Below are 15,827 nucleotides of genomic sequence, written 5' to 3' on the forward strand. Positions count from 1 at the left end.
TTTTTAAATGCTCTTACATCGTAGATACTTGTACATGCACGCATCAAGAAAGAAGGTAATTTTTTTCACTCCTATTTATTACATAAAAAAATTGATAATATAAAAAAATTATTATTAATAAAAGATTAAATGAAATATTTCACGTTCTTTTTCTGTGAAATTTTTAAATAAAATGTTTACTTAAAAATAAATACTCCGTTCAAAAGGGGATGGGGGGAGTAGCTCATTCCAAAAGCAGACACCAAATTTATTAGCTACCACCTTCCGAATTTCCGAAAGATTTGGCGTCAACTCAGACTGATACCAAACTTTAATTTATTGGAAAATGAACAAAAATGGCTCTGCTTTTCCATGCGCCTCTGCTGCGGCCTTTACTATTTACTGAATTTTTCTCTGCAATTCAATTTATTAAATTACTTCCTCGTTCACGAATTAGATTCATTTCATGCTCGATACAAAAATTAAAAAAATTGATAAAAATATTATGAGTGAAATAAAACAATAATTGATTAAAGTGATAAAATTGTCGTAGGGTGAATTCACCAGTGATGAAGTATAGTATAACATAAAAGTGATAAAGGTGGATCCATTAATGTCAAAAGATAAATATAAGAAAAAAAGGAGAATAAAAATGTACAAAAAGCACAATAAGACTTTATTTGGTGAACATACAATTTTTTTAAAATTACAATTATAAGAGGTATTTAAATATAATTAAATAAGCAATTCGTACGCAGACGACACTTTTACACCACATAAAGGTGGAAAAGTAACTGCACACAGACGGAACCACTATCCACACAAAAGTGATAATACTATTCAAATAAAAGTGAACACCATATAAAGATGAAAAAATAATTGCACATAGTTGGGATCACTGTCCACATAAAGATGAAAATACTATTCAAATAAAAATAGGAAAACTATACCGTATGCAAGCGGAATTGAACTCAATAACTCTCACAAAAACGAGAGTCTTTAAGTGCCTAGCTTTGTCACTTGAATTAAGCCTCATCGCCACGTACAATTAAATTCACATGCCACATTGTTAATTATCAATATTTTTATACACGTATACAATCAATTTAGATTTTATATGGTTGTGACCTGTGATTCACATTCATTTTGTGGGAAATTACAAATTCATAAATAGCTCAATTCTTTAGTTTATGAAGAGACACTCGTCTAATATAGTATATACTACTCCCTTCGTCCCAATTTTTAATATCTAATTTTTTTTTTGATCGTTCCACATTTTAGTATCTATTTCTAATTTTTAATAAAAGTAGGTGGGATCATTGCTCCATTTAAATTATTTTAACACTCACATTAAAAGTGAGACATTTATTGCAGTCACAACACATCCAATCACTTTATTAAAATCTGTGTCACTCTCAAATTAACACTAAAAGTTGGGATGGAAAGAGTATATTTTTGGTTTATATTACTTGACTTGTAAAAGCTGACGATTATAATTGAAATATTGTCTTGCTCACATGAGTAAAGAAAATAAATTCACTTCAGAAATAATTCTCGAGTGTGAAAACAATATTAATCTAGTATAAATATTTTTTTAGAAAAATGTATATAACTACGAGAACTGTTCCTTCTTTTATTTTGCATATGTTTTTTGGTTTTTTTTTAATGTAAAATCACTAACTTTTAGTTTTGCTTGACTTTTTTCATAATTTTTTTTTTGCAGAAAAAATAAAATCATATTAAATCACGATGAACAATATATGGAAATCAAGAAGAGAAATTCGATTTTCAGATCATTACACCATCAGATCAAACTGCGAAATTAGCTAAGCAATGTGCAGCTCTATTTGCCTCACTGCGAACATGCCTAAAATCTAAAGCAATGTTTTCCTTGACATGAGCAAAAGCTTCGAACAAATAGTCACAAAGAGAATTTGTGCCCTTGTAATCGTCATGCGCCACATGCACTGCTAAAAGAGAATCTGAAAAAATCAAAATTGGACCAATATCATTCTTCTAGCAAAACCCAATACTCAAAAGCATCACATGCAATTCACCAATTAAAGTCGTCTCCGTATGATCGATGGTGAGCAGCTACGACAATAATATTTCCGCCATCACCACGAATCAAAATTTTACAATTTTAAGCATATTAATATGTGGACTTTGCCCCATCTTTCATTTTACACGTGTCTTTTGATTTTTTTTTTCTGTTAAATGTAAAATCACCCATTTTGAGTTTATTCAATATTTGCAATTTTAAATTTTGCTCAAATTGGATTTAACTTGACGCTTATGTGGCAACCAAGTATATATATGCCGACCTATCTTTCATCACTACGACGTCATTCATACCTAAATTTAGGAAAAAAAAAATCATTTTTTTAATTTTCTTGTGATCCTCTTTATTGTATTGCTATGGACTTGCACACTCGTGAAGATTCAACTTCAGCTTCTTGACATATTCTATGAAGAATGGTGCTTTGAATGTAAGATTATTTATCCAGAAAGATGCTACAAATTTCGCCCTAATTTTGCTCGAAATAAATAAATTTAAAAATTTGAATTTCGTCCTAAATTTAATTATGAATGTTGTAATGATGGAAGAGAGGTTGACACATGCCCGACTACCACATAAGCATCGAGCCAAATTCAATTTGAGTGAATTATAAAATTGTGAAAAAACCTTAACAAAATAAAAAAAATTGATGATTTTACATAACAAAAATAAAAAATCATGTGCAAAATGAAAAAAAAAAGTTCAAATATTTATATGCATTTTTTCTAAATTTGTTTGAATTTGTAAGCAATAAGTATGGTTTGACTTTTCCCAAAAAAAAGTATGGTTTGACTCTTACAAAAGAAATGAAAAATATCGCTTTAAAATAATTTGTATGCATTATAAAGGTACAAATAGTAATAGTTCGAAAAATAATTTAGAAATTAAAATAATATTTAATCGTAAATAAAAGGAAAAATTGCATGTAAATACACAAACGTTGCTCAAAATCCATATTTAACGTGAAGTTAGGATTTTATTTAATTGTAAAATCCTAACTTCACGTCAAATATGGATTTTGAGCAAAATTTCTGTATTTAATATGGATTTTGATTCTTGCCATTGACCTCCCGTTAATACATAGTAATCCATGACAGATTGGCAGCCTAAGACTCCCCAATCAAAGCAAGCCTTGAATAACTGGTTTCACATTTGCAGTAGAAAAAAGGACGAAATGGTTGTGGTGAATGTTAACTCCATGAAATCATACTACCAAAATGTACGCATGCTAGGGCCATCTTGCAGCTTTTATAAAGTTTCATGTGTTAGGTCCTGAGGGTCTCGAATAGGTGTATGGGGAGGGGGGGGGGAAATACACCTATAGGCTATTTTTAACTTAATCTACTGACCTCAATCAGAGGGATCTCAGTCAGAGATCAAAACGAAACTTTGCACGCAAACAAGGACTCCTATTTTACTGAAATCAATTTTGACCAACAGGGTTGACGATTGATAATGAAAGCTCTTCAGTAATGAGTTATCAGTTAAGTTGCTGGAACTTAACTGATGCAAGTAAGGGCTTCAGTCGTGTTTGCTAAAATAGAGATGATATCACTCTTCCTGACTATCAGAGGATAGTTCAGTCAGATCGATATCATGCGCAGCGGAAATTAAACTTAGTTTCGTAATAGCCTCGGTGGAGCAGGTTGTTGGATTAAGGTTTCTCTTTGCTGTTAGTCAGTGTTCAGTTTTATCAATTGAAATAGCACAAGTAAGAATGTAAAACTGAAAGCTGTAAATAACACAGAGACTTTTACGTGGTTCGGAAAAACCCTTTCCTACATCCACGGTTGGTTGATCAGACCAACAATCCACTCCGCAAGTGCTTCACTGGTGCACTGCAAACCGTACCTGTGTGCTTGCCTGGTGCACACAACCGTAAACTGAAGAAAACCCTTCTTCAGCACCCACACAACCTCGCGTAGGATTTTCCTGCTAAGCACACCTCATGCTCAGACTTTTCACTCAGAGTTCAGAGTACCTTCCTGAACTCCGAACCACTCAAACACTCTTATGGGGGGAAGGTTTGAACGAGTGCCAACTATACTTACAAAGAACAAGTTCTTTGAAGCAAGTTTGACCTTTGGCTTCTAGGTAAACAGATATGTGCCTAGGGTCTAAGAGAATGTATGTAATCAGCAGTGACTGATTTTGGCTTTGGAATTCTCTTCTTTGATTCAAGCTTTGGGGAGGTTAAGCTTTAGGCTGAGTAGCAATTTTGGCAGAGCTTCAGCTTATGTCGTTGAATCGGTGAAGGTTGAAGTGATCCTCGAGCGCTATTTGTAGGAGAACTCTTGAATAGATCCGTTGGCGTAAATCGTCCTCAAGATTTCTTCCGTTGGAGAGCAATTCGAATTTGGGCTGAGGCTTCAATCTTCGAGGTTCTTTGTCTCTGTGGAAACGGCTCTCTTTGATGGACAGGAGATGTGACGTCTCTGAAAAGTTACCACCAGATAGGAATGACCTCTGCAGAGATAAGATATTCTGAGATCTCTGCATTTAATGCGGATGTACTTGTGCGTACGTGGCTTCCTCTGAACGTTGGAAGATCAGTCCTAGGAGGAATGTTCAACTGATACTTGACTTTAGTATTAGTCCATTGCGCGCATTAAATAATCAGTCTTCAACTGATTCTTCAACTGATACTTCAGTTGGTATCTGCAGTCTTCAGTCTTCAGTCTTCGTTCTTCAGTCTTCAGTCTTCGACACCGCAAGCTAAACTAGAAACGAACTCTAACACTTGAGTTCAAAATGATTCTAGTCTATTACATTTAAGACCTATGAATTTTGGTATCATCAAAACAAGGGTTAGGATATTCCACAAGGTTCCCAACATCATGTCATGGTTAATTTTTACCATTTCCTACGTATAGATTACTCCTACCACCACTACAATTCACTCTAAAAAATCGCTAGTCAGCCTATCGTAAAATATTTGTTGAAGATCATGGGTTCTTGAAAAATAGAAACAAACTGTCCACTATCTTGGACCATGATTAATTCACCTTTTCACTTATTGAAAACGTGACTACCTACTGAAACACATTATTCCCCAACCAAAGAATAATACTCATTTCGTCCTTGAAAATTGTGACTTTATTACCATATTGGGATGTCCGTGAAAATTGTGACATTTTCTTATTTGAAAATGACCCCACAAATTTTCTCTCTCACTATTCACAAAAAAGTGTGAGACTCAATCTTCACTCAAACACAACTACCACACTTTTTTCATAAAATTCGTCGCACCTCCATTGGGTCACAATTTTTAGGGACGGGGAGAGTAAAACGTAAAAGGAAGGGACAAATTAAATAAGATACAATTACTTATGAAGAGTCAAAGTTTAACTTCAAGGAAGACTCCTGGAAAGTTCAAAGTTGGTTGGAACTTAGAAATGTTGACATTTAACCAAACATTGTTGGAGTCGACATTGTGTCACACCCCAATTCTTAAAGGAATAATTGTAATCGAAGACCAATTCATAGAAATAAACAAGGGAAAACCTTGCTGAACCTGAATGATAGAATAACAAGACGAGCAACGCCCCTTTGAATGAAGAAAGAATGACATCGAATGATGTTAATCGATCAACAACATAGCAAAACCTTAGGATCACAAGTTTGATTTCATGCTTCCTATAACTAATATTCATTAATATAATACTTGAAAGTTATGAGTTTAAACTCGACAAAGATGTCATTCAGAATACAACATAGAAGTTTTAAGTTGTGAAAATGAAAAATAAGATAAGAGCTAGTGCTACAGCGAAAGTCAAAATACGGAGTGGAACCCTAGCATCAGCTCTGCTCCGTCAGCACCAGCCTATCAACTTGAAAACATTTAAAAATATTTGGGCTAAGTACTAATGTATTTAGTGGGCATGTAGCTTTTAAAACATTTCACATTTTCATAAGAGCAGTTTATCCAATCATTCATGAGATTACTTAGAATGTTTTAAAATAAAAGTACTTCTAAACATGTTAAAGCATTTCATTTTATTAGCCCGCTATTGTCACACTTGTTTTGTTACTCGTTGTGATCCCGAACCTTTAGCTACTGTTGGATCTCTTACTCCTCTTTCTTGACCTGAGGGCGTAACCCAGGCAAGCTTTAAGTTGACCTCGAGACACTACCTAGGTGGGCCTTACATAACACATGCTCTAGAAATACATCCCGTCGAACACCCTTATCACGCATCCGATTAGTGCCGATGGAGATCAGTCCACCGAGTCAGCTAACATGTACACAATTTTCAAATAACGTGTATAAAAGAATCTTGATTTATTTATTTACAAGCCTTAAACATAATAGAGCGCACAAAAATATTTTATTGGATATATAAATTTACATTTCATGATACATTTAGAGCTTAATAACTCAATCATACATTCGAAAATTAAGTCCACCTAGATAGGCAAAGCCTAAAGTTCAAACGAAATTTATGTTGTAAAAACAATGTTAATCTTCTTGGTCCACAAAACCTGCAAAAATTCTATTTTTAATAGGTCTCGTGAAACTAGCTTTAAGTTATAGCTTCTGCTATCAATTCTTGATTCATCACACCGAGTTTTCTAAATTTAAATTTATAAATATTGAAAACCAAAATTCTCGACTAAGGACACCAACAATATCCTTACTCGACTTTTCTTTGATAATTAGATTTATTTAAAAATCAATCTAAATCATGAGTGCTTTAATTGCAAAATGAATAAATGCAAAGCATTTCATGTTTAACTCATATAATAAGTAATTATACTTAATATATGTAAATTAATTTTAATTAATTAACTAAACCTCATATGATTCTTATTAATAAATAAATTAACTTAATCTTTGAGCTTATCTGAAATCAGAAATTTGCTTGGGAATCAGCTTATGAAATTTAGCTCTGTTCATATCAGTCTGTGAAATCAACTTAGCTGATCTGATCAGCTTATAAAATCAGTCAACTTAATAAATTCATCAGCTTATAACTTCAGTCTATCAACTAGTCCATTATTTCAGCTTCTGTGTCAGCTGAATAAAACTCAGTCAACTTATGATTTCATAATATCAGTCTAAGAAGGGCCCAAACTGACTCACCCCATTCATTCATTTCTTTCTAAACTCACGTTGATCCATCTCTATCTCTCTCTCTCTAATTGAAAACTTAGCACAAATGAATTCACATACTCGACGGGCCGACTCTGACGACACCCCATCCCCCTCGCTCTTTCTTCTTAGGCGACGGTGACCGTCGTCACCCTCTCTTCCTATCTTTCACTCCAGAACAGACACATACAATACATAGACACCAAGACACACAACCACGCACACCAACGCCAGCGTCTTCTTTATTTCTTTGAACTTTAGCGACGACAGCGACATACGAGGCCACACCTCGCCCTTTTCCCTTACTGTTTCACGATAGCATCGCCGCAGCTAACTATGCCCACAGCCACGCCTTCAATTTCAGATCCGCAGTTGTGACTCTCTCTCAACCCCTAATCTCCATCCTCTCTCCATAAAACCCTGGATCCCTAATCGACCACCTCTCCTACTTCGATTTTCAGTGTCTGCACGACCATAAAGCCATTGTCACTAAGCCTTAACTACCCAATATCGTTACCTCATTTTCTCCAATTAATGGCAGCAACCGCCCACGGCAATTGCCACCATGACACTGCCTCTACCCTCTCTCAACTGGACAGGCCAAATGCAAACAATCATCGTTGTCACCGTCGTGGCAGCAGCCACTCACGGCCAGACCCTCTCTCACACGACTCGAGACACTTACCCACAACACATGCACACACAAGTTCAACCTCAAATCTTGTTCTTTTTTTTCATTTTTGTTCTTATTTGTTGTGACGTCTTTAGCAGAAGTAAAGAGTGATCACCGGTGCACAAAGAACGAACAAAGAGAGGCTTCTATTAATGCTTCGAATGAACCAGAATACACCAGAAAGAGAGAGATTCTAAGAATATGCAGGTATGAGACTACATATTCGGAGAGAGTTTAAATGATTTGATAGGTGTCACTCATACTAATAAGATGCATCTTCTTTTCTGGTGACCACGTGGAATAAACTCCAAGGTTAAGCGTGCTTGACTTGTAGCAATTCTAGGATGGGTAACCCTATGAGAAGTTTCTCAGGTAGCGTGTGAGTGAGGTCAAAGCACGCTAGAAAGACTCGTGTTGATTTATGGGAACAACCGTCAAGTCTGGAATCGTGTTGTTACAGGTGGTATCAGAGCCGAACCCCTCGCAGTACGTGTGGTTCGAGGGCTAACCAAGGGGAAGCTGGTGGGCATGTGACGCCCAGGGCAGAAGTAAGAAGTGATCACCGGTGCACAAGGCACAGACAAAGAGCGACTCTTGTTAAGGCTTCGAAGCGGAGGGTTACATGAATGAATCGAAACACACTAGAAAGAGAGAGATTCTAAGAATATGCAGGTATGAGACTGCATATTCGAGGATAGATTAAATGATTTGATAGGTGCTACTCATACTAACAAGATGCATTTTCTTTTTTAGTGAGCACGTAGAAGAAACTCCAAGGTTAAGCGTGCTTGACTTGGAGCAATTCCAGAATGGGTGACCCATTGGAAAGTTTCTCAGGGGGTGTGTGAGGGAGGACATAACACGCTAGAAAAGACTTGTGTTGGTCTGTGGGGACAACAGTCAAGTCTGGAGTCGGGCTGATACATTTGTAAATCATCAACAACATATTGTATAAGCAGTTTACAAAGTTCATATACTTATATCCGTTGGTTTGTTGTGGCTTAATGAAATGAGACTCAACATGATACGATTTGAAAAGCTCAAATAGGCTACAGTTCAAAATGGTAAACATTGAATGAGATGGTGTGTTCGTTTGCTGGTTTGTTGGATTGGTGAAGAAGATTAACTTGATGTATGTTTTGTATCAACATGGCTTTGAAATTGAGTTATCCCTTGCAAGAATAAAATGTGTTGAATGATTTGTGTAGAACAAACAATAGAGAACTTGGCTAAACTATACCTTTAATAATAGGGTATGACTTTTGCAGAGAAGTAAATGTGGTGGTAAGTGTTGAGAAAAGTTGTGATGGTGATGTCATAAAGTGTAGGAATTGATCGTAATGCAAGGGTTGCCAAAAGTTTGGAGGTGACATGTGTACACACAAATTTATGTATTTAAATTAATAAATAGAAAATCGCGTACAACTTTAAAATTTGTAGATCAAATGTATTTATCTGGGTTGCTATTTCCATTTAATCCTCTGATTTTTCTCTTCAAGTTGATTCTTGGATGATTTTAGTAGTCCTTGAGATTTGTTGGAGAAATATGCCTCTGATCTTCTTGGACTTGATCTTTGAGCTTTATGACGTTGATGTGGAGGGTCTTCGCCTTGTTTCTGGAATAAACGTTGGGCTTGACTTGGGCTTAGAGCTTTGGAATGTTGATGCAGAAGGCCTATGCCTTGTTTTTGGATCGAACATTGGGTTTGATTGAGCTTCGTGCTTTCTAACGTTGATTCAGAGGGTCTTCTCCTTATTTATAGATCGATCCAAGGTTCAAATCAAAACCAAGGTTTGATCCAGAAATAAGGCGAAGACCCTCTACATCAACGTTATAATGCACAAAGCTCAAGTCAAACCCAATATTCGATCCAGAAACAAGGCGTAGACCCTCTGCATCAACATTCCAAAGCTCTAAGCCCAACGTTTATTCTAAAAACAAGGCGAAGACAATCTATACCTAGCAAATAAATAAATAAATAAATAAAATATCAAGAAAAACCAAAGTGGCTCTTATCTTCATCCCTAAGATTTATAAAAGACTTGGAAAATTATTCCTTCAACAGATTAGGAAAAAGATAGTAATAGTAGTATGATTTTTCAGCTTTGAAACCAAAGTGGCTCTTATCTTCATCCCTAAGTAAAAGACTTGGAAAATTATTCCTTCGACAGATTGGAAAAAGATAGTAATAGAAGTACTATGATTTTTCAGCTTTTCTCGTACGTTTGCAACCCTTTGGCATTTGCACTTTATTTGAATCAAATTCTTGCATTCCCATGTCACGTGGCTATTTATTTTTATTTATATAGCTAATAAAAATGTCGAATGTAATAGAAATAAATACTTGCTTCATAAAATCGCAAACTGAGGGACCACTCAATTAAGGAATACTTTGTTACATGTATAATGTATTGTCTTTATCCGACATGACACGGGAAAGGCACAAAGATCTTGAAATTGCAAAGAATAAAATGCCTAAAAGCTAAAAGCAATAAATGTGCAACTAAAATAGCAATACATATATAGTTCTATCACATTACTATTTAGGCTTTTTTTTTTTTTTTTTTTTTTTTTTGTAAAGGTAAATACAAATATACTATCAAATAAAGGGTACAAAAGGAACTCGACCCTTGCACGAAAAATATAATAGCAACGAGAGAAATTGGAATTACAACTTGGATAAATCTATTTGGATCAAATTGATTCGGACCAATGAGAGCAAAATAATCATAATTGTAAAAATGAAAATATGTTTACCTTAAATACCCCTAGTAAAAGTTTAGGATTTTAAAAATAATAAATTTCAAATAAATTAATTTTCTCCTTTTCAGTTTGGTGTTTTTATAATGAAATTAAGGTCAAAATTTGAATTATATAGTATATTATAATTTTATTTAAATAATACTATAATATATTTCTAAAATTGGAATGAAAAATTAGAGTAGTATATTTTAGTTAAAATAAATTACCAATTTTTTAAATGCAAATATTCACTTAATGATGTTTTTAAGCAAATTTAAGGATAAATTATTATTCAATTAATAAATACTCCCTCCATCTTCAAATAAGTGTCTAATATTTTTTTCAATAATGCTATTTGGACAAAATTTGTCCGGACAAAATATAGTTAAATACTTTATAAAATAAATTTATTTAAAAAATTAGGTTCAAAATAAAATAGGATTTAGCTAGCTTTATTGTTTTCTTTATATTGTAATTTTTTAATAACCTTTTTAATTATTATTATTTTTAAAGTACACAAACTACAAATAAAATAACAAAAAAATATAAAAATTGTTAAAAAATTCCGAAAAAACTACAATATGGAGAAAACATTAATAAAACTAACTAAATCCTTTTAAACTTGAATCAAAATTTATTAATAAATTAATTTTATAAAAAAATTAACCTTATTTTTGTCCGGACAAATTTTGTCCAAATAGCACTACTCTTTTTTTTTTTGTCCCTTTTTAAGTGTCATGTTGTGGAAATTTAGAGTAAAAATGAGCTAAACTTTCAATTCTACCCATGTCTTAACATTATAATTAAATGAAATATTGAAGTTAGAAAATACAATTAAGGGTATGCATGTAAAATTATACTCTCCCTTGATATGTGTAATTGTGTCATATGACATTTATTTAAAGATGGAGGGAGTATATATATAAATATAAATACACGTTTAATGGAATTCACAACTTAAAATCAGTCCAAATTCTTATTGAAAATACAAACATTTAATGAAATTTTATTTTCAATATTATATATATATATATATATACCCCTATATATATAATTATATTAAATTATAAAACGAAAAATATATAAAGAGTAAGAGTGTCTTTTTATGTTAAAAATCGAATAGCTATTATATTTGATCCGGATCAAATTGATTCAAATAGCATCACTCTTACAACTCACATGGAATACAACTATTTAGTTACATAACAGCTTCACCTCATTTTCCTCAAAAAAAAAAACAGCTTCACCTCATTTTCTATATATATACAAAATTGGAGACTTGAAGTTAGTGTTAATTTAATGAGTTGCACTATAAAATCAGTGACAATTAACTTTGTTTCGATTTTAACGTTTTCAATTATCTCATAGGAATTATCATTTACTTATCCCAGAATTTTACTCCATGGAACGAAATCCTTATTTTCTAAGTCAACTCACGCAGAAAAATAAAAATACAAAATCACTCAATTCTTCAATAATCTAAACGAAAATAGTCGTGAATTCAGATGTGTCTTTTTTTCTATGATCAATGTCTTTTTTTCTATGATCAAAATTTGGGTAACAAACCCAATCAGTTTAGAGCGTCTACAATGGGAAAGCCCCATTTTCGGCTCGTAGGTGGATCCCTCCGTCCGAGCCACCGAGCTCTGTGTCTGTTGAGCTCTTCTTCACAGCTCGGCTCGCCGCATGCTCCCCGGCAATGCAATTTTATCCTCTTTCGTGCACGCAAAGGCGTCCTCGCCTTACGCCCCAGCATCGGTCCAAGGCTCATGCGAATCGGATGCGAGCCTGCTCTGCAAGCCTTGTTGCGAATGCTATTATAATGTTTTTAAGTATACTAGTGTGTAACCTGTCGAAATTCGACGGGTAATAATTTTATATTATTATTTAAATTATATGATATTATTTTTATATAAGCAATTATTTATATATAAATTATTTTTAAATTTATTTAATTTGAGATAATATAATTGAAATTATATTAATCTGAACCATATTCTTTAATTAAATGTTAACTTTTCGTTAGAATAATAAATATTATTTTTATATAAATTTTTATTTAATAATATTTTGAAAAAGGTCGATATAAGATTGAAGATTTTCTTCATCTGAGCATCATCTTGTCTAAACTATGTAGGATCATATCATCATATAACGCTTGAAATACGATATCTAACTTTTGAACACCAGACTTTTAGGCATCATCTCGTGTAGACCTTAAAATACAAAAATTGAGTTTTTATGCGTCAATTTTTTTTAACACCACTATTAATTTGGAGTTTTAAAACTCAAAGTTGACTTGTGAGATTGTATGATTTGGAGCTTCCAACAAACTAACTTGTAAACATCATTTTGTATGGAACTTGAAAAAATCTTGACAAAATTTTATGCATTATTAGCTTCAAATATTATAATCGGGTTTCGAGAATCATCTCATTTGGAGTTTGAAATAACAAATTTAACTTGTGAGTATCATCTCATTTGAATTTTTAATGACAACAACTAAGTTACAAAAATTATCTCGTGTGCAACTTTAAAGATCATTATCATCTTAAGCTTGTAGGATCATAACTACTTCTAAACATATATATATTTCATGTGGAGTTTGAAATATCATAAATGAGTTTCGAGCACCACCCCCTTTGAAATTTGAAAGAACAAAATTGACTCATGAACATTATCTCATACAAAGTTTGAAAGACCATAACCAAGAGCACCCATAGTGGGGTACTCGATCCCACCTACTCGAGTAAGTGGGAGATCGAGTACCCCACTGCAACTCCTCCTTACTCGAGGGAGACCCGACGCGCCTATTTAAAAAAAAATCGAATGTTAAAAATTCAAACGGCTATGGCAGATTCCCAATTTTTTTTCTTCTCTTTTTGATTCCCAAGAATCCCAACGGCTTTCTAGCCGTTTGAGATTATTATAAATTTGATAGAGGATTAAAAATTTCAAAGACTATATTTTAACATCATATCATTTATTGTTCTTATCTAAATTATTTATTTATGCATTAATAGTTTCATAATTTATTTATTATTATTATTATTATTATTATTATTATTATGGACGATACAAAAATAAATAAAGTTTTTAGATATGAAAAATATATTTTTATTCACGATACAGATAAAATGTATGAATATATTTTGTAAAAAATTTAAAATAAAATTTTAATTATTTTGATAGACGTAAAATAAGATTTTATTTTAAAGTATTCATTTTATAGAATTTGTGCTTATTATACAAACATGTAAATCAATGATCGACCCATTTATAATTTAAATACAGGTGCATGTCTCAATTCAAACCAAATTTAAAATTCATTTTATTGAAAATTAAGAAGATAAATATTATATATATATATATATATAAATCAAATCATATAATATAATATATTGCAAAATATACATCTAATTACTAACATTTAATTAAAATCATTTATCGTATATAAATTATAATTTATTTTTCTTGTCAGACATGTAAATCTAATTTTTATCGAAATAAAATAAATAATAAAATTTATATTAACTTAGATTATAATTATATATATTAAAATTAACGAATCTTTATATGGAATATAATAATTAATTAATTAATAAATAATAAAATATATATATATGGTAAGTTTTTGAAATGAAACAATTTCTAAGCATATCGGTTAAGGCTTAATCATGTTATAAAAGATTATTGCAAATAGACTCGTTAGTCGTGACTTGGTAGGAAGTAAGTCAACATCTGTATCATAATCGTAGTCATATTCAATACTAGTATTTTCAACTCTACGGCCTTCAGTTTTGGCAATTTTAGTGAAACTTCCTTCAATTATTCTATTGGCACTGACATTATTGGTTTTCCAGTTCCGTACAAATTGAAATGGACCATGCGATTATATTAACCGTCAGATTATTGAGTTGTTAGTTGACGCAAGTCAACTTTGATTAAACAATTCAAAGGCATGACTCTAGCTTTCTTTATTTTAAGTCAAACTATACTTTTGGTGGCAGCCGGCGATATTTTATGTTATCTTGATTTAGGGGTGTATTCGTTCAGGAATTTTGTAGATTTTTAAAATTCAAGGATTTTAAAAGTCTATGGATTTCACACAAATTCTTTTGTGTATTTTGGAATTCTACTATAAATCTACATAGATTTTGGATGGATTTTATCATGAATTTGATGGGATTTTTACGGATTTTAAACCCAGGCCAGCGAGCTATATAAAGCCCGCGGGCGCTGAACCAGTCCTAATTTCCTCTCTTCTCCTTCTCCACCCAGCGCCGCAGCTCTTCTTCCCCTCTTCCAACCTCCTCTTCTTTCCCAAATTCTTTCCTTCCAATATTCCTCACCGCCAGATCCCCACCGCCTCTACCGCCGTCGCTCACCTCCAACGACCGCTGGCAACATGGTTCGAACCAAAAATGCTAACATCAGGGCATACGAAGATTTTGAGCAGGAGGAGGAAGATTTCATGAAAAGGTATGAGTGTCCGTTTGATTTTATTTCTGAATGGGAGGGCACAGTATTTAAGAAATTCAATGAATCAGAGATTACTAGTCCTCATTATTTGGACTGGGATTTGATTAGGGATCTTCGTCTTGAGGGTAGAGTAATTAGATATTTGAAGCATTTGGGGATGGATAATTATGCTAAGAATATTATTTTTTCTGGATATGATCCTCTGTGTTATGAATTCTTGACTACCATAACTGTGAGTGGTGATAAGAAAATGATCAAAGTTAGGATGAATGAGAGAGATTATCAAATTAGTTTGGCAAGAATGAAAGTTGTATTTGGATTTTCCATTGGTGGGGTAAATGAGAGACCTAGTGGATTTAATGTTAATCAAGGTTGGACTGAATTGACGGGGTTTGATAATTGGAATTCTTCTGGTATGCCGAATGGATACATTAGAGATCTGGCATTGGCCATTGTGCAAAAATTTATTGCATATAATGTGTCTGGAAAGGAGCAGGTAAACAAAGTGAATGCAACTGAAGTGTATCTGTAGTCTTGTGCTTTAAATGGCACAAAAGTTTGTATTTCAAACTTTATTTGGACGACTATGACTCAGATGCAGAAACGGCCTTCTGCCCATGCTTCTTTTTGTTCCATTATCACTAGTTTGACACATGCATTCGGAGTTCTAACTGACACAAATGGCAATCAGGATGGTTATGAGGAACTCGCCCCTTATTTTATTAATTTTAGTGGGCAAAAATGAGCTCAATTGATTTCTGATCGATTCACTATAGTTCATCCTGCAAAAAGGCATTGT

This window comes from Salvia miltiorrhiza, chromosome 1, assembly GCF_028751815.1.
Source record: "Salvia miltiorrhiza cultivar Shanhuang (shh) chromosome 1, IMPLAD_Smil_shh, whole genome shotgun sequence".
NCBI lineage: Eukaryota > Viridiplantae > Streptophyta > Magnoliopsida > Lamiales > Lamiaceae > Salvia > Salvia miltiorrhiza.